Genomic DNA, 20,070 nt, shown 5'->3' on the forward strand with positions numbered 1-20,070 from the left:
GAGAATGATCAACCGTGTTGCTTGCGGTACCATTCGATCCCACCTTGCTAGAGAGCAGAAATATCCATACACAAAGGAAACTTCTGCAAGTAAATTATGGAAAGCACTGGAGGATAAATTTTTGAAGAAAAACAGTAAAAATAAATTGTACATGAAGAAGAAACTGTTTCGCTTCACCTATGTTCATGGTACCACGATGAATGAACATATCACCAGTTTCAATAAGTTGGTCACAGATTTGCAAAATATGGATGCAACTTTTGATGATGGTGACTTGGCCTTGATGTTGTTGGGGTCAACTTCCTGATGAGTACGAGCACCTTGAAACTACTCTACTCCATGGGAATGACGAAATTTCTCTCAGAGAAGTTTGTTTGGCTTTGTACAGCTATGAACAAAGAAAGGGAGAAAAACAGAAGGGCGGAGAAGGAGAAGCACTGGTTGTGAGGGGTCATCCTCAAAATCAAACGAGGACAAAGAAAAGAAGATCCAAGTCAAGATCTAGACCCAGCAAAGATGAATGTGCCTTTTGTCGAGAAAAGGGGCACTAGAAGAAAGACTGTCCGAAGTTGAAGAATAAGGCCAAACATAACAATGGGAAGGCAATTATGGATTCAAATGTAGCTGGCGGTGATGATTCAGACTTCTCATTAGTTACAACAGAGCCATCAACATTATCAGACATATGGTTGATAGACTCGGCTTGTAGCTATCATATGTGTCCCAACAGGGATTGGTTCGTGGATTTTCAAGAAGGAGAATATGGAGTCGTCCACATAGCGGATAACAGCCCTCTTACCTCATATGGCATTGGTTCAATGCGATTAAAGAACCATGATGGAATGATCAGAACATTAACAGATGTTCGATATGTACCGGGTTTGAAGAAAAATCTCATCTCTGTGGGAGCCCTAGAATCAAAAGGGTTCAAAATCATTGCAGAAAATGGAGTAATGAGAGTATGCTCTAGTGCACTAGTGGTAATGAAGGCTAATAGGAAGAACAATATGTAGCGCTATCATGGCAGTACATTTATTGGGACAGCGACAGTGACATCCAGTGACGATAAAGAGGCAGAAACAACCAGGCTATGGCACATGCGCTTGGGACATGCTGTAGGAAAATCCATGAAAACTCTATCAGATCAAAGATTGTTAAAAGGAGTAAAGTCTTACAATTTGGAGTTTTGCGAGCATTGCGTCAAAGTGAAATAGACAAGGGTTAAATTTTGTACAGCGATCCATAATAGTAAAGGCATTCTGGATTATGTACACTCTGATGTTTGGGGTCCTTCCAAAAGACCTTCATTGGGTGGGAAGCACTATTTTGTAACCTTTGTTGATGATTTTTTCCGAAGAGTGTGGGTGTATACAATGAAGAGCAAAGATGAAGTGTTGGAAATTTTTCTCAAATGGAAGACGATGGCGGAGAATCAAACAGGCAGGAGGATCAAGTGTATTCGCACAGACAATGGAGGTGAATATAAAAATGATCATTTCAATAAGGTTTGTAAAAATGATGGCATCGTCCGACACTTCACTATTAGACATACACCACAACAAAATGGAGTGGCAGAACGTATGAACCGGGCCTTGCTGGAGAAGGTACGGTATATGTTGTCCAATGCTGGCTTGGGCAAAGAATTTTGGGCTGAGGCAGTTACATATGCATGCCACCTCATTAATCGCTTACCATCTGCTGCTGTTGATGGCAAGACACCATTTGAAAAATGGTATGGAAAGCCTGCCGTGGATTATGACTCTTTGCACGTGTTTGGCTCAACGACATATTATCATGTGACAGAGTCAAAATTGGATCCAAGGGCAAAGAAGGCTATTTTATGGGAATTACTTCTAGAGTCAAAAGATATCGATTATGGTGTCTTATGACAAAGAAAGTAATATTCAGTAGGGATGTTACCTTTGATGAATCTGCTATGGTAAATAAGGTAACAGAAGATACCAAACAAAATGAAGGTGCTTCTAAACAGGTGGAGTTTGAGGGAAAATTTATTTTTCCTACACAAGAAGCAGAAGAGGAAACAAATGAAGATTATCCTCTGGAAGAAGAGCTAGTAGAGAGGTAGATTCCAACTCAGGAACCTCAACAACAACTTGAATCAATAGCAACTAGCAGGCCAAAAAAGACAATAACAAAACCTGTTCGTCTCATACAGACGGTTGCTTGTGCAACCTCAATTGTAGCTGATGATGTTCCTACCACTTATAAAGATGCAGTCCAAAGTTCAGAAGAAGATAAGTGGAGGATTGCCTTGAATGATGAAATACAGTCCCTTCATCAGAATCATATATGGAGATTGACCAATCTCCCGAAGGGAAAGAAAGCAATTGGGTGCAAATGGGTATTTGCAAAGAAGGAAGGATTTCCTAACCAAGTAGATGTTCGCTACAAAGCAAGATTGATGGCCAAAGGATATGCTCAAAAGGAGAGAATTGATTACAATGAAGTGTTTTCTCCAGTTGTAAAACATTCCTCTATTAGAATTATGTTGGCTTTGGTAGCACAGTTGGATTTGGAACTAGTTCAGATGGATGTAAAAAGTGCATTTTTACATGGAAACTTGGAGGAGGAAATCTACATGACTCAGCCAAAAGGATTCAAAGTTGCTGGAAAAGAAAATATGGTGTGCAAACTTGAAAAATCGTTGTACGGATTGAAACAATCTTCTAGACAACGGTACAAGCGATTTGACGAGTTTATGTTGCGGCAAGGGTACAAGAGAAGCAAATACGATCATTGTGTGTATTTGCACAAACTTAAATATGGTTCCTTTGTATATCTTCTCTTATATGTTGATGATATGTTGATAGCTTCCAAGAATTCGGAAGAAATTGATAAGTTGAAGATTCAACTGAAGAAGGAGTTCGAGATGAAGGATTTGGGTGAGGCAAAGAAAATTCTTGGCATGGAGATAATAAGAGATAGACGTTCAAAGAAACTCTGTTTATCTCAGAAAGAATATTTGAAAAGAGTACTACAACGTTTTGGCATAGATGACAAGACTAAGCCAGTTAGTACTCCACTTGCTCCCCATTTTAAGCTAAGTACTAATATGTCGCCAATGGATGAAGCTGAACGAGAGTATATGTCAAAGGTACCATACGCAAATGTTGTTGGTAGCTTGATGTATGCAATGGTTTGCACAAGGCCTGACATTTCACAAGCTGTTGGAGTTATTAGCAGATATATGCACAATCCAGGGAAGGAGCATTGGCAAGCTGTGAAGTGGATTCTACGGTATATTCATAATACTGTAGATGTCGGGTTAGTTTTTGAGCAGGAAGACAATCAGTCTGTAGTTGGATATTGTGACTCAGATTTTGCGGGTGATCTGGACAAACGAAGATCAACTACTGGTTATGTGTTTACTTTTGCAAAGGCACCAGTTAGTTGGAAGTCTACTTTGCAGTCAACAGTTGCTTTGTCTACAACAGAGGCAGAGTACATGGCTATTACAGAGGTTGTGAAAGAGGCAATTTGGCTTCAAGGATTGCTAAAGGAGCTTGGTGTTGAACAAAAAGGTATCACAATTTTTTGTGATAGTCAAAGTGCTATTCAATTAGCGAAGAACCAAGTTTATCATGCAAGGACGAAACACATTGATGTTCGGTATCATTTCGTACGAGAAATCATAGAAGAAGGTGGAGTCACGGTGAAGAAAATTCATACTACAGAGAATCCTGCTGATATGCTGACAAAGGTGGTGACTGCGGTCAAGTTTCAACATTGTTTGGATTTGATCAACATTGTTGAACACTGAAGATTGAAGATGAAGACACAACCAAAATTTGTTATTGAGAGAGAATTGAAAATGTGGAATTTTGCCAAGGTGGAGATTTGTTGAAGTTTGGCAAAATGCCAAAGTCCCACATTGGTTGGGAGTTAAGTTTGGGGGGGATTTTTCCCCTATAAAAGAAGGCCTAATGTTTAGGATTGAAACACACCTCTCATTTGCCTTCTCATCTGTTTAAGGCATTTGTATCTTCTCTCTTTAGTATTATTTCACTTGTATTTTTGGAGTGGAATAAAATATTGGTTGTGTCCGAGGAGTAGGCAAAATTAGCCGAACCTCGTAAATTCTGGTGTTCCCTTTATTGTTGCTTTATTGTCTTATTTATTATTTGGTGGCTGTCATAATTTTTGGTATAGTAGTTGTGACTTATTCACACTATATACATTTGGCTTCCGCAACAATTGGTATCAGAGCCAAGGTACTGTCTAAGTATGCTCTGTGGTTGCAGCATAGTCTGATCTTCCACATCAGAAAAGATTTATCTTGGTAACTGAGTCAAGGTTCTGTCTGAGTATGCTCTGTGGTTGCAGCTTAGTCTGATCTTCCACACCAGAAAGGAAATAATCTTGATTTGTGTCGTCAGCTATTAAATAATATTTGTGTCAAAGATGGGAGACAATAAACAAGAAGAATCTACATCAAGTGTCAACAATACGTCATCATTGGCATCTTCGCTTATGACAAGAATTGTGTCAAATGCGAAATTTGCGGTAGAAATATTTGACGGGTCCGGACATTTTGGGATGTGGCAAGGCGAGGTTCTAGATGTCCTTAGGGAAGGTGTTAGGCACCCTCGAATCCCGTGGTTCTAGCACGGTCGCTTGAATTGTTACAATGGCTAAATATCTGATTTAAATACATGTTATGACTTATGTGCTTTTATTAAGTTTAAACCGCTTTGATTATTATCATTTTATTTTATAGAATTGCAACGTCGTGAAAATGTATCTCGAACTACGTTGCAATCAATGCACCCGTAATTGTTAAACACACTTCGACTCCGTTGAGATTTGGAATCGGGTCACATCAATGTGCACCCGGGTTTAAGAATGTAATTTAATTAAGTCGCGCCTAGAGAGTCTAGCGCATTATTATTCTGTAGGAAGCCATGAAATTCGCTAAAACGGCCTATCCTGAATTCTAAATATTTATTATGGTTAATTATTGAGGGCCCCGTAATTTACATTTTTCATTTGGCGAGGCTCGTCTCATTATTTTAGAAGGAATATCCTAAAGCGACTACATTTCTAATGTGTTTATCTCTAAAAATAGAAGAAAAGATGCATGCTAATTCAACTATATGTTTGGCCAAATCCAGATTTTAGTTAATCGTCTGATTAGTTATTTACAGAGTGAATAAACGTTGTACCTCATGAAACATGCTTTTAACTTGATAGAAGAATTATATACGAGATTGATGAAATGCTACGACTGTTACAAGAGCTCCCTAACTTTAACTTATTCAGAAAAGATTAATTAAAATTGCTTATTAGAAAATGCGACTAATGATATTTGAAACTCATCCTATAAACTGCCTAATGAAAACTGAAACTCAAGAGTTTGAAACTGTATTATCTTTAGCTAGATCTAAACAGCCATTTGCCCTTACATATTCCAAGCATGCTGAAAGAGCGAGTTTGAGTTAACAATCGTATTAAATGGCTGCACATTTCATGGATTGTGTTTACATCTTGTATACTACTAAACGAATAAAATGTCACAGTTTCAGATTGGCATAAACTTTAATTAAGTACAACCTTACTAATGTATCTCTATTAGGCTAACAGACCAGGAACTTACATATCTTAACAACATTTATAAAAAAAAAAAAATCGTAAGCAATACAACATGTGATTATAACCCCTTCAGATCTTTTGATTCAGCTTTCATTGCAACATCAGACAGATTCGAAATGTGTACCTGAGGAAATGCTTATAATGAAGAAGGTAGGGAAGTCAGTTGAGCAATAGAAGCGATACCAAACAACAGCAGTAACAACAGGTACCAATAGAACAAAAATCCCAGTGCAAGAGACCAGTAAAGCCAATGGAGGAAGGGCAGAATGAAACAGATTCCCAGTAGTATGGAATCAGAGATCCAGGCAATCCAATTCCGGGAGAAACAAACAATACAAATCCAAACAATAGACTTAGCCGACACTTGAAAGAAGACAGAACTGATTGACAGTTTGAACAAACTGAGAATCGAACAAACAGTAGGAAGAAGACAATTTCTGATTTTTGTGATATCCCTTTCCCTATCTCCTTTCTTTTCAAATTCTAATGTCAATCCTCAGTTTTGAAATCTATTTGGGTTATCAAAAAGAATTCTTTTCCAGTTTCTGTTTTCAGAATTTGAACTCTCAGATGTTCCCTCTCAGTGTCTCTCTCTATCTCTGTATGCTCTGTCTATGTATCTCTATCAGCTCTCTCTTTTTCTCTTATATCCTCACAGTGTGTGTATTCCTCTCCTCTAATCTTTTTTTTTTGGTCCTTTTATCTCTGTATGTCTTAACCTCTTTATAGTTCAAATTTCAAACTTTTACAGCCTGTTAGGCAATCAGATACCTCCCATGTGCTCCCCTCTTTTCAGATTCCACTCAGCTATTTTAAGTATTAACCCCCATCAACATTTCCTGACAGGCTCATTCTTTAAAAGGTTTAATACTTCTTAAACTAAAACAAAGTATGGGCAGCAGAATATATCTGACAGCATATGCTGTCAAACCATTTTTAAATCAAAAAGTCCTTTTATGCAGGAACCAGGCTGTGCACAATGCACATGCTGTGCACAAGTGCACATGCCATCAATTCAGATTTCAATTACCGACCAAGCCTTAGGTTTCTGAAATCATATTAACAACTATAAGTAACTGAACTTGGTTCTTAATTGATTCAGGCAATGTTCAACAGAAGCAAATCGATTTATTTTTGTTCAGACAGTTGAAACTAATTGACGACACATGTCGACTCGACTATATTAGTTATAACACATACAATCGACACCAAAATCAGACATTCAAAAGTATAGGACACATGATTCGAATTGTACTGACTAAACAGAATTGTGCTTCGAGGAATCAGTTAATCAGTACAAATTGAAGCTCAATTATTGCACAACAAATACATACATACACACTATCAGAACAAGTAGAAGAGGATACTCAATCAAACAACAAAGGTTCAGGCAAAGTGGTCAGGGCATAGTTGCTAAAATTCGGGGACACAACCATTACACAACAACAATAACAGCCTTTCAAACAAACATGGACTAACAGAACAAAGAAAAGAGAAAGCAAGACTCACCTCAAATCTCGAAAAATCAAAAACCTTAACTCGGACTCGGTCAGGCCTTTCTTAAGGCTGAACGGACTTTAGTCGAAGTGTTTCTCAGATGAGAAACACTTCGATTAAGGTCCATTAGACCCTAATTTCTTTGGCTCGAACGGACATGGACCAGTGATGAGGAACCCTAAGGTTCAAAAACTAGATCTGGGATTCATGCTTCCCTGGTCAGATTCGGACCAAACCAAGTATGGTTTGGTCACGAGGGGGTCTGGGGAGTGTCTGGTATGAATTTAGGGCAGATCGGGGTAGATCGAGTTTTGACTCGAATCTTCAAATGAAGATTCGAGAAGGCGGGATAGGATTCGAGGTGTGTGGTTGGTAGATTTGGGTTCAGGACGGCAAGGGGGTTCTATGGTGTTAAGGGCGAGGTCACCGGCGTCCATGCCGTCGGCTTTCATGGCGAAGGTATGCAGGGGCGGCTAGGGTTTGGAGGGTTGGGGTCTTGGTGAAGACGACCTAAAGCAGGGGGTTTGGATTAGGGCGCGGGGTGAAGGGGGAAGGGTTTATATACGGGGTGGATGGCTTGATCTCAAACGTTAGATCAATCTAGATCTACGGTCTGGATCTGAGGGCTTAAGTGGAACGGTGTCGTTTCGAGGGTAAAGGGTTTGGGTTGGTCCGGGTGGCAACGGGTCGGGTTCCTCAGTGGGTTATGGGGAATCGATCTTGACCGTCGATCAATTTGAGATCAACGACCCAGATCGACCTGGATTAAAACGGCGTCGTTTAGACACCCTGGGCATCAACTGGTCTGGACCGGGCAGGCCTGGGTTTTGGGCTGAATTTGTTGGGCCAATTTGTTTAAAATTGGCCCAGGTCCGAAGAAAAAGGTTTTTTTTATTATCATTTTATTTCTTTTTCTTCTTTATTTTAAAAATAAAACTAAGCAAAAAAAAATCAAATTAAAATTAAATACACACTCAATACAATTATTTGCACATACACTAAAATATTTCAAGACAGGTAAAATCAAACAAAACAAGATCACGGACGAAGATGCCTATTTATGATTTTCTATTTAACGACCGGATTACGGTTCGAATTATGCATGACACACACATTTTTTGTAAATAATAAAAAAAAATGGGCAAAAGTCACAAATAAATCAACAAAGTGCCGTACGGAAATCCGACAATTGTACAGCAGGACCAAAAATTTTTTTTTTTCTTTTGGAGCGATTGTCGCGCAAAACAAAAATCACGTGCTCACAGCTGCCCTCTTTGTTCGGAAACACGAAGAGTTTTCGTGCAAAGATAAAGTGAGCGTGTATGAGCGATTTTTGCCTATGGACTACTCCGTATGAAGCATGTTTTTTGAAAGATCTGACCGAATCTTGCTTCAAAGATTTCCTACATATCCTGGGCTAAACAGGAATCAGGTCAATGTAGTTCGGGAAGTTTTGGTAGCTGGGACTACCATGGGATTGCAATGCTTGCTGCTACTGCTGTTGCTGTTGTCACTGCTGCGTCACTGACCGCCTTATTACAACCAAACGAAAATTGGAAACTGAACTAACTACTTATATGCATGTCAACTGCTAGTTACAAGATTCCTATCTATGATTCTTTTACGACTTGATCTTGGGTCTTAGCTGATTCTGCTTGTAGACTCCGATCTGAATCTTGATGCTTGCGAGTTGCGGCGACTTGTTTAATCTCTGGGATACTGAGTGAGACGCGATCGGCAGGGTTCAAGACCTTAATCAAATGTTGGAGTCAACCTGCCTTCCATTTACTCTGATATCTCGGGACATCTTTTTTTTCTTTTTCTTCTTTGATTCCGAGCTGGGAGTCATCTCGTGGGTCATTTCGATCCATGTGGCTCGAGGTTAGACCTGCGGAAGAAAACAAACGAACGAAATTCTCTGCCCCAATTTCACTAGGAAAATTTCGTTAATTATTTGCCAGGAAGTTCATAAAATTGATGAAGGAAGATAAAAATGCTTAGTTCAGGACTGGAGCCCTAATACCGACTAGCTGGGGAAAGGTTCAGTTTAGGGTTTTTAAAACCCTAATGCCGAACAAAGGAAAAATTCAGTTTAGGGTTTAAAACCCTAATGCTGATTGCATGGAAAAGCTCAGTTTAGGGTTTAAAACCCTAATGCTGATTGCATGAAAAAGCTCAGTTTAGGGTTTAAAACCCTAATGCTGGCTGAATGGAAAAAGTTCAGTTTAGGGTTTAAAACCCTAATGCTGACTAAAAGGAAAATTCAGTTTAGGGTTTAAAACCCTAATGCTGATTACATGGAAAAGCTCAGTTTAGGGTTTAAAACCCTAATGCTGGCTGAATGGAAAAAGTTCAGTTTAGGGTTTAAAACCCTAATGCTGACTAAAAGGAAAATTCAGTTTAGGGTTTAAAACCCTAATGCTGATTGCATGGAAAAGCTCAGTTTAGGGTTTAAAACCCTAATGCTGGCTGAAAGGAAAAAGTTCAGTTTAGGGTTTAAAACCCTAATGCTGATTAAAGGAAAATTCCGTTTAGGGTTTAAAACCCTAATGCTGGTTGCATGAAAAAGCTCAGTTTGGGGTTTAAAACCCTAATGCCGGCTAAAGGGAAAAAGTTCAGTTTAGAGTTTAAAACCCTAATGCTGACTAAAAGGAAAATTCAGTTTAGGGTTTAAAACCCTAATGCTGGCTGAATGGAAAAAAGTTCAGTTTAGGGTTTAAAACCCTAATGCTGACTAAAAGGAAAATTCAGTTTAGGGTTTAAAACCCTAACGCTGATTACATGGAAAAGCTCAGTTTAGGGTTTAAAACCCTAATGCTGGCTGAATGGAAAAAAGTTCAGTTTAGGGTTTAAAACCCTAATGCTGACTAAAAGGAAAATTCAGTTTAGGGTTTAAAACCCTAATGCTGACTGAAAGGAAAAATTCAGTTTAGGGTTTAAAACCCTAATGCTGGCTGAAAGGAAAAAGTTCAGTTTAGGGTTTAAAACCCTAATGCTGACTAAAAGGAAAATTCAGTTTAGGATTTAAAACCCTAATGCTGATTACATGGAAAAGCTCAGTTTAGGGTTTAAAACCCTAATGCTGGCTGAATGGAAAAAAGTTCAGTTTAGGGTTTAAAACCCTAATGCTGACTGGAAGGAAAAGCTCAGTTTAGGGTTTAAAACCCTAATGCTGGCTGAATGGAAAAAGTTCAGTTTAGGGTTTAAAACCCTAATGCTGACTAAAAGGAAAATTCAGTTTAGGGTTTAAAACCCTAATGCTGGCTGAATGGAAAAAAGTTCAATTTAGGGTTTAAAACCCTAATGCTGACTAAAAGGAAAAAAGTTCAGTTTAGGGTTTAAAACCCTAATGCTGACTAAAAGGAAAATTCAGTTTAGGGTTTAAAACCCTAATGCTGATTACATGGAAAAGCTCAGTTTAGGGTTTAAAACCCTAATGCTGGCTGAATGGAAAAAAGTTCAGTTTATGGTTTAAAACCCTAATGCTGACTAAAGGGAAAAATTCAGTTTAGGGTTTAAAACCCTAATGCTGATTACATGGAAAAGCTCAGTTTAGGGTTTAAAACCCTAATGCTGGCTGAATGGAAAAAAGTTCAGTTTAGGGTTTAAAACCCTAATGCTGACTAAAAGGAAAATTCAGTTTAGGGTTTAAAACCCTAATGCTGATTACATGGAAAAACTCAGTTTAGGGTTTAAAACCCTAATGCTGGCTGAATGGAAAAAAGTTCAGTTTAGGGTTTAAAACCCTAATGCTGACTAAAAGGAAAATTCAGTTTAGGGTTTAAAACCCTAATGCTGATTACATGGAAAAACTCAGTTTAGGGTTTAAAACCCTAATGCTGGCTGAATGGAAAAAGTTCAGTTTAGGGTTTAAAACCCTAATGCTGACTGGAAGGAAAAGCTCAGTTTAGGGTTTAAAACCCTAATGCAGGCTGAATGGAAAAAGTTCAGTTTAGGGTTTAAAACCCTAATGCTGACTAAAGGAAAATTCAGTTTAGGGTTTAAAACCCTAATGCTGGCTGAATGAAAAAAAGTTCAGTTTAGGGTTTAAAACCCTAATGCTGACTAAAAGAAAAAAAGTTCAGTTTAGGGTTTAAAACCCTAATGCTGACTAAAAGGAAAATTCAGTTTAGGGTTTAAAACCCTAATGCTGATTACATGGAAAAGTTCAGTTTAGGGTTTAAAACCCTAATGCTGACTAAAAGGAAAATTCAGTTTAGGGTTTAAAACCCTAATGCTGACTAAAAGGAAAATTCAGTTTAGGGTTTAAAACCCTAATGCTGATTACATGGAAAAACTCAGTTTAGGGTTTAAAACCCTAATGCTGGCTGAATGGAAAAAAGTTCAGTTTAGGGTTTAAAACCCTAATGCTGACTGGAAGGAAAAGCTCAGTTTAGGGTTTAAAACCCTAATGCTGGCTGAATGGAAAAAGTTCAGTTTAGGGTTTAAAACCCTAATGCTGGCTGGAAGGAAAATTCAGTTTAGGGTTTAAAACCCTAATGCTGGCTGACGGAAAAAAAGTTCAGTTTAGGGTTTAAAACCCTAATGCTGACTAAAAGGAAAAAAGTTCAGTTTAGGGTTTAAAACCCTAATGCTGACTAAAAGGAAAATTCAGTTTAGGGTTTAAAACCCTAATGTTGATTACATGGAAAAGCTCAGTTTAGGGTTTAAAACCCTAATGCTGGCTGAATGGAAAAAAGTTCAGTTTAGGGTTTAAAACCCTAATGCTGACTAAAAGGAAAATTCAGTTTAGGGTTTAAAACCCTAATGCTGATTACATGGAAAAGCTCAGTTTAGGGTTTAAAACCCTAATGCTGGCTGAATGGAAAAAAGTTCAGTTTAGGGTTTAAAACCCTAATGCTGACTAAAAGGAAAATTCAGTTTAGGGTTTAAAACCCTAATGCTGATTACATGGAAAAACTCAGTTTAGGGTTTAAAACCCTAATGCTGGCTGAATGGAAAAAAGTTCAGTTTAGGGTTTAAAACCCTAATGCTGACTAAAAGGAAAATTCAGTTTAGGGTTTAAAACCCTAATGCTGGCTGAATGGAAAAAAGTTCAGTTTAGGGTTTAAAACCCTAATGCTGACTAAAAGGAAAATTCAGTTTAGGGTTTAAAACCCTAATGCTGATTACATGGAAAAGCTCAGTTTAGGGTTTAAAACCCTAATGCTGGCTGAATGGAAAAAAGTTCAGTTTAGGGTTTAAAATCCTAATGCTGACTAAAAGGAAAATTCAGTTTAGGGTTTAAAACCCTAATGCTGATTACATGGAAAAACTCAGTTTAGGGTTTAAAACCCTAATGCTGGCTGAATGGAAAAAAGTTCAGTTTAGGGTTTAAAACCCTAATGCTGACTAAAAGGAAAATTCAGTTTAGGGTTTAAAACCCTAATGCTGATTACATGGAAAAACTCAGTTTAGGGTTTAAAACCCTAATGCTGGCTGAATGGAAAAAGTTCAGTTTAGGGTTTAAAACCCTAATGCTGACTGGAAGGAAAAGCTCAGTTTAGGGTTTAAAACCCTAATGCTGGCTGAATGGAAAAAGTTCAGTTTAGGGTTTAAAACCCTAATGCTGACTAAAGGAAAATTCAGTTTAGGGTTTAAAACCCTAATGCTGACTGCAATGGAAAAAAGTTCAGTTTAGGGTTTAAAACCCTAATGCTGACTAAAAGGAAAAAAGTTCAGTTTAGGGTTTAAAACCCTAATGCTGACTAAAAGGAAAATTCAGTTTAGGGTTTAAAACCCTAATGCTGATTACATGGAAAAGTTCAGTTTAGGGTTTAAAACCCTAATGCTGACTAAAAGGAAAAAAGTTCAGTTTAGGGTTTAAAACCCTAATGCTGACTAAAAGGAAAATTCAGTTTAGGGTTTAAAACCCTAATGCTGATTACATGGAAAAACTCAATTTAGGGTTTAAAACCCTAATGCTGGCTGAATGGAAAAAAGTTCAGTTTAGGGTTTAAAACCCTAATGCTGACTGGAAGGAAAAGCTCAGTTTAGGGTTTCAAACCCTAATGCTGGCTACATGGAAAAGCTCAGTTGAGGGTTTAAAACCCTAATGCTGGCTGGAAGGAAAATTCAGTTTAGGGTTTAAAACCCTAATGCTGGCTGACGGAAAAAAAGTTCAATTTAGGGTTTAAAACCCTAATGCTGACTAAAAGGAAAAAAGTTCAGTTTAGGGTTTAAAACCCTAATGCTGACTAAAAGGAAAATTCAGTTTAGGGTTTAAAACCCTAATGCTGATTACATGGAAAAGCTCAGTTTAGGGTTTAAAACCCTAATGCTGGCTGAATGGAAAAAAGTTCAGTTTAGGGTTTAAAACCCTAATGCTGACTAAAAGGAAAATTCAGTTTAGGGTTTAAAACCCTAATGCTGATTACATGGAAAAGCTCAGTTTAGGGTTTAAAACCCTAATGCTGGCTGAATGGAAAAAAGTTCAGTTTAGGGTTTAAAACCCTAATGCTGACTAAAAGGAAAATTCAGTTTAGGGTTTAAAACCCTAATGCTGATTACATGGAAAAACTCAGTTTAGGGTTTAAAACCCTAATGCTGGCTGAATGGAAAAAAGTTCAGTTTAGGGTTTAAAACCCTAATGTTGACTAAAAGGAAAATTCAGTTTAGGGTTTAAAACCCTAATGCTGATTACATGGAAAAAGTCAGTTTAGGGTTTAAAACCCTAATGCTGGCTGAATGGAAAAAAAGTTCAATTTAGGGTTTAAAACCCTAATGCTAATGGTTGGGGACAAAATTTGAGAACAACAACTGACTTCTCTTTTTTTTGAATTTTTTTTTGTTTTAGTAAGGATAAAAGGGGGTTTCGTGGAAACTTACCTTTCGAGTGAATTCCTTATTGCCAAAATGTTTCTTGTACCCATGTACCTTCTTCTTTGGGCGACACCTGCCTCTCGCACGGTTGTCTTGGATTAAGCCTATTTGAACCTTTTCAGACAAAGAACACTTGTTAGTTCGGGAAATGACGGTCGATTTGGTGACCTTGATCGTTCCCAGTTGCTTTGTTGCGTCTCTATTTCTGTTGTGAAGTCCCGCCATTGATTTGATTCATATGCCGAAACTCTTTAGACCGCTCAGGCTTGTATTTCCAGATTCTGTGATGATTTGCCTCGTAAGGCTCTTTTTCTTTTCTCTTTTTTTGTGTCCCGTTTTGCTTGGAGGTTCTCGACGGGGATTTTATTGGAGGTATTTTGTGGGGATTTGTACAAAGGAAACCCTATGGGGAATATTTACAAAGTGGATTCTTTGTGTGGATTTTTGTACAACGGGGCATGCTGGGGATTTGTTTCGAAGCGAGTTTCCCAGGGTTTGTTGGGGTAAGCTTGTTGGGGAATATTTGCAAAGGGACTCGCTGGAGAATGTGCTGAGGAAATTCCAACGGGGATTTTTTTTTTTTATTATTATTGGGGAGACTCTGTGGGAGATTGCACAAGGAGGGACTTTGCGGGGATTTGTACAGAGGGAGACTCTGTGGGGATTTGTACAGAGGGAGATTCTGTGGGGATTTGTCTGAAAGTGGACTTGCTGGGGGGAAAATTTCTCTTTTCCTCTTTACTTTAAACACCATCACACATCATGATTCATCAGGCTCGGGCAATAGTAACAATGAAATGAGGCGTTTTCCTTCATGAAACGGGATTCCGTGCAAACAAACCTGCCACCTGCCCTTTCCGGTGTATCCTGAACTTGGGGTTAAAACATAAAAGAGATTCGAAAAGAAGCAAAGAAAGGAGAAAACAAATTTCAGGAAGGGAGTGTCCTTTTCGGGACGAGAAAGACTTATCTGAGGAAGATAACGCTGGCTTTAAATGACATGACATGCTCTTTGGACTGGACGACTGACCTTCCATGAACTTGCGTTTCCCTGAACCAGAACGGATCTGTGATTCCAAACCGGTGGAACTTTGCCGAGACTTCCTTGGGGTAGAGTCATTCTTTTTCGGCCAACAGCGCCCTTTGCGGGTTTTCGCTGGCTGACCTCTCTCATTTCTCTTCCTGTCATCGCTTGATAGCACTCTTTGTGAGTTTTTACTAAAACAAGCTCTCTCATTTTGGTTTCTCTACTCCCGTCGCCTCGTGGTGCCCGAGGGTTTTCACCGACGAGACTCTCTCATTTTATCTCTCTCAATTCAGAGTGTGCTGGTCTCCATTTGCGACGCTTATTGGTTCCCCACCATATTTGGTAACTGATTTGAAGGCTTGTGTTTGGTAAAGAGAGGTAGACGATACTAACTTCTCAACTGCTCGACGTGCCCCGGTTTCAATTTCAGGGCGAATGGGATTTTATTATTGGTGTGACTGAACCTCAGGGAGAGGCTGCCTACGTATCCTTTCGGAATCAAGTCAAACGTAGTTCAGGCCTCAATTAATGTTTTGTTTTTTTTTTTTTTTTTGTAGAGAGGATTGGGTAGTGTTTGGGAGTAGTGGGGGATAAAACCTTCGCCATTTTCAAATGTGTCAGGACCACTGGAGTATGATCTAGACGTAGTATCTCTTGACTGCATCTGCATTTACTGCTGTGTCGGGGTCATTTCCTTCGATATCACCTAAATACAATGCTCCTCTCGGCAATATCTTCCTTACGATGTATGGGCCTTTCCAATTTGGGGCAAACTTTCCTTTTGCTTCTTCATGATGCGGCAGAATACGCCTTAGTACCAGCTGACCTACTTCGAAATTCCGGGGTCGGACTTTCTTGTTGTAAGCACGGGCCATCCTTCGTTGGTACAACTGTCCGTGACAAACCGCGGCCATTCGCTTTTCATCAATCAAAGTCAATTGCTCTAACCGAGTCTTGACCCACTCGCTGTCTTCGATTTCTGCTTCGACAATGGTTCGAAGCGAAGGAATTTCTACCTCTGCCGGTATTACAGCCTCGGTCCCATAAACCAAAAGATAAGGAGTCGCTCCTACTGATGTGCGTACCGTAGTGCGATACCCCAACAATGCAAATGGTAACTGCTCATGCCACTGTCGGGAACTTTGGATCGTTTTCCTCAAAATCTTCTTGATGTTTTTGTTTGCCGCTTCCACAGCGCCATTGGCTTTCGGCCGATAAGGAGTAGAATTCCTATGCGTTATCTTGAACTGCTCGCATACATCTCCCATCAAGTGACTGTTCAAGTTTGCTGCGTTATCTGTAATGATAGTCGCAGGAATACCGAAACGACAGATAAGATTTGAGTGTACAAAATCCACTACAGCTTTTTTAGTGACCGACTTGAGAGTGACAGCTTCTACCCATTTTGTGAAGTAATCGATGGCAACCAGTATAAACCTGTGTCCATTCGAAGCCTTTGGTTCGATTGGTCCAATGACGTCCATGCCCCAGGCGACAAATGGCCAAGGTGCAGACATGGGATGCAGCTCCGTGGGAGGTGCATGAATCAAATCACCGTGCACCTGACATTGATGACACTTCCGAACGAAGCTAAAGCAATCCTTTTCCATGGTCATCCAGTAATAACCTGCTCGAAGGATTTTCTTTGCTAAGACATACCCGTTCATGTGAGGTCCGCACACACCTGCGTGTACTTCGTGCATGATCTTTCTTGCCTCCTCGATATCGACACATCTTAGAAGATTGAGGTCCGGGGTCCTCTTATACAACAATTCACCGCTTAGAAAGAAACCACTTGCATGTCGCCTAATGGTCCTCTTTTGATCTCCAGTAGCGTGCTCGGGGTATTCTTGTGTCTTTAGGAACCTCTTGATGTCATGGTACCACGGCTGCGTATTTGATCCTGCCTCGATTACATTGCAGTAACCGTGTCTTTCCTTGATTTGGATTTCCAAAGGATCGACGTGGGCGTTGCCCGGGTAGGGTAGCATTGAAGCCAAAGTAGCAAGTGCATCTGCCAGTTCATTGTGACACCTCGGGATATACCTGAACTCTATTGAGGTAAAGCGCTTGCTGAGGTCCTCCACATGCTGTCGGTAAGGGATAAGTTTGACATCCCGAGTTTCCCATTCGCCTTGAGCTTGCCGGATAATCAAGTCAGAATCTCCCATAATCAGTAAGTCTTCGACATCCTGATCGATTGCCATATGCATGCCCATGATGCAGGCTTCATACTCAGCTGTATTATTTGTGCAAAAGAAACGAAGTCTAGCTGTGGCGGGATAATGCTGACCAGAAGGTGAGATCAAAATTGCCTCAATCCCTACACCCTTGGCGTTCACGACTCCATCAAAGAACATCTTCCAAACATGAGCTTCCTCCGAGACCACTTCTGCGGTGTTTACTTCTTCATCTGGAAAGTAGGTATCCAATGGCTGGTATTCCTCATCGACCGGATTTTCGGCCAAATGATCTGCTAATGCCTGGGCTTTCATTGCCGTGCGAGTGACATAGACTATGTCGAATTCCGTAAGCAAGATTTTCCATTTAGCCAGTCTCCCAGTAGGCATTGGTTTCTTAAATATATACTTCAAAGGATCCAACCTGCTTATGAGGAGCGTGGTGTGGGTTTGGAGATAATGTCTCGACTTTTGAGCAACCCATGTGAGAGCACAACATGTCCTTTCCAGCAGAGTGTATTTGGCCTCGTAGCCGGTGAATTTCTTGCTCAAGTAGTAGATTGCTTGCTCCTTCTTTCCGGTTGCGTCGTGTTGCCCGAGGACGCAGCCGAAAGAGTTCTCCAAGACTGTTAGATACAAGAAAAGTGGCCTTCCCGGTTCTGGAGGGACCAAGACCGGGGGATTCGAAAGGTATTCTTTGACTTTATCAAAGGCTTCTTGACACTCAGTTGTCCATTTAATCGCCGCATCTTTCCTTAACAGCTTGAATATGGGCTCACACGTGCTTGTCAGCTGGGCAATAAACCGACTGATGTAGTTCAACCTGCCCAAAAGACTCATCACGTCTTTCTTTGTTCTTGGGGGAGGCAGATCTCTGATGGATTTTATCTTAGTTGGATCTAGCTCGATACCTCTCCTGCTTACGATGAAGCCCAAAAGTTTGCCCGACGGAACTCCGAAAGCACATTTGGCTGGGTTTAGCTTCAAGTCATACTTTCTTAGCCTCTCGAAGAATTTCCTCAAGTCTTGGATGTGATTATCCTGCGTCCTGGACTTGACTATCACGTCATCCACGTACACCTCTATTTCCTGATGCATCATGTCATGAAAAATGGCAGTCATGGCCCTCATGTAAGTAGCCCCAGCATTCTTCAAACCAAATGGCATGACCCGGTAACAGTAGGTGCCCCAAGGCGTGGTGAAGGCAGTTTTCTCGGCGTCCTCTTCATCCATCAATACCTGATGATACCCAGCATAACAATCTACAAAAGACTGTATCTCGTGTTTGGCGCAATTATCAACGAGGATGTGGATGTTGGGCAGCGGGAAATTATCTTTAGGACTTGCTCTGTTCAAATCTCGGTAATCTACACATACTCGAGTTTTTCCCGTCCTTTTTTGGTACTGGAACCACATTCGCCAACCATGTTGTATATTGGACTACCCGAATCACTCCCGTTTTCAGTTGTTTGGTGATCTCCTCTTTAATCTTGTCACTGACCTCAGTTTTGAACTTTCGTTGCTTTTGTTGAACTGGAGGGACAATCAGGATGAATCGGCAATTTATGAACCACTAGATCAACACCTAGCCCCGGCATGTCATCATATGACCAAGCAAACACGTCTTTAAATTCAAAAAGAAGTTGAATTATCGCCTCTCGCGTTTTCTTGTCCGTGTGAATGCTTATCTTGGTCTCCCGGATTTCTTCCGGGGTTCCTAAATTTACCGGTTCAGTGTCATTCAGATTTGGCTTAGGTTTATTCTCGAAATATTCCAACTCTCGGTTTATCTCCCTAAAAGCCTCTTCTGCATCATATTCTGGTTCTGGGTTCATTAATTCGCAGTTAAATAACTCATTGTGATCTGGGCGTGAAGTCCGCAAGCATGTCATATTTAAAGTCACATTATTATGACTGAAAAGAAAGATAAAAGGAAAAATAATAAAAATCAGAACAATAGAAAGAATGGGAAAACAATGATGATTTTTTTTTATTTTTTTTTATTTTTCTTTGGAAAGTTGGAAGACAACAATGTTTACAACTTAGGAATTCAAAGCAACAATTGAAAAGGAGAAAACGTTCAAGTTATGTCCTGGGGATAACTTGTGACACAGGAAAGGTGGCAGGACAGGTCTACCCGGACTTCCGTCTAGTCGGGAATGGCGTTGTCTCCCAGTTTTGAAGTTGGGCGTTCGGCCCCATGTACAGCATCTCAGCAGTGGTTGTGCCTTCGCCTGGTTGAACCATGTGGACCTCGTAGAGCATTTCTCTCATCGCCCCACATATCTCCTCGATTTCCTCAGCTGTGAAGACCTCATCATCTTCTTCTTCAACGTACCTTGGCCTGATGAAAGTTGCATATAAATCCGGTAGTGGTTGAGGTAATTTCCAACCCTCATTTTTCCTTTTCTTTGCCAACTCTTCGTCTGCTGGAGTAGGTTTGAAACCTAGTCCAAAAGGTTTCTTGATGACTGGCAAGGTAATGGGTTCTCTCATTCCCTGAAGGGTTCGTCCAAGTCCCTTCCCTGGCCTAAATCCATGCCGGATCATCTCTTTGGCCACCATGACCGAGGCGTTAGACAAGAAAGGTTGGGGGCAAGGTATTCCCTCTTCGTGCTGCTCTGTCAGTACAATCTCGAAAGCTTGATAGACCGTATGTTCGCTCCCTTCTCTCGGTTCAAGATACGGGATGGACGGGTCCCGATAAATGGCATGTTCGTCTTCCCCATGGACCACGATCTCTCGGTCTTCGTACTCGAACTTCACCATCTGGTGAAGAGTGGAAGGCACGGCTCCTGCCGCATGGATCCAAGGTCTGCCAAGGAGAAAATTGTAGGATGTGTCCATGTCGATCACCTGGAAGGTTACTCGAAATTCGACTGGTCCTATGACCAACAACAGGTCTATTTCTCCCATGGTATCTCTCTTGATGCC

The sequence above is a fragment of the Nicotiana sylvestris genome, chromosome 9, assembly GCF_000393655.2.
Source record: "Nicotiana sylvestris chromosome 9, ASM39365v2, whole genome shotgun sequence".
In the NCBI taxonomy this organism is placed as follows: Eukaryota; Viridiplantae; Streptophyta; class Magnoliopsida; order Solanales; family Solanaceae; genus Nicotiana; species Nicotiana sylvestris.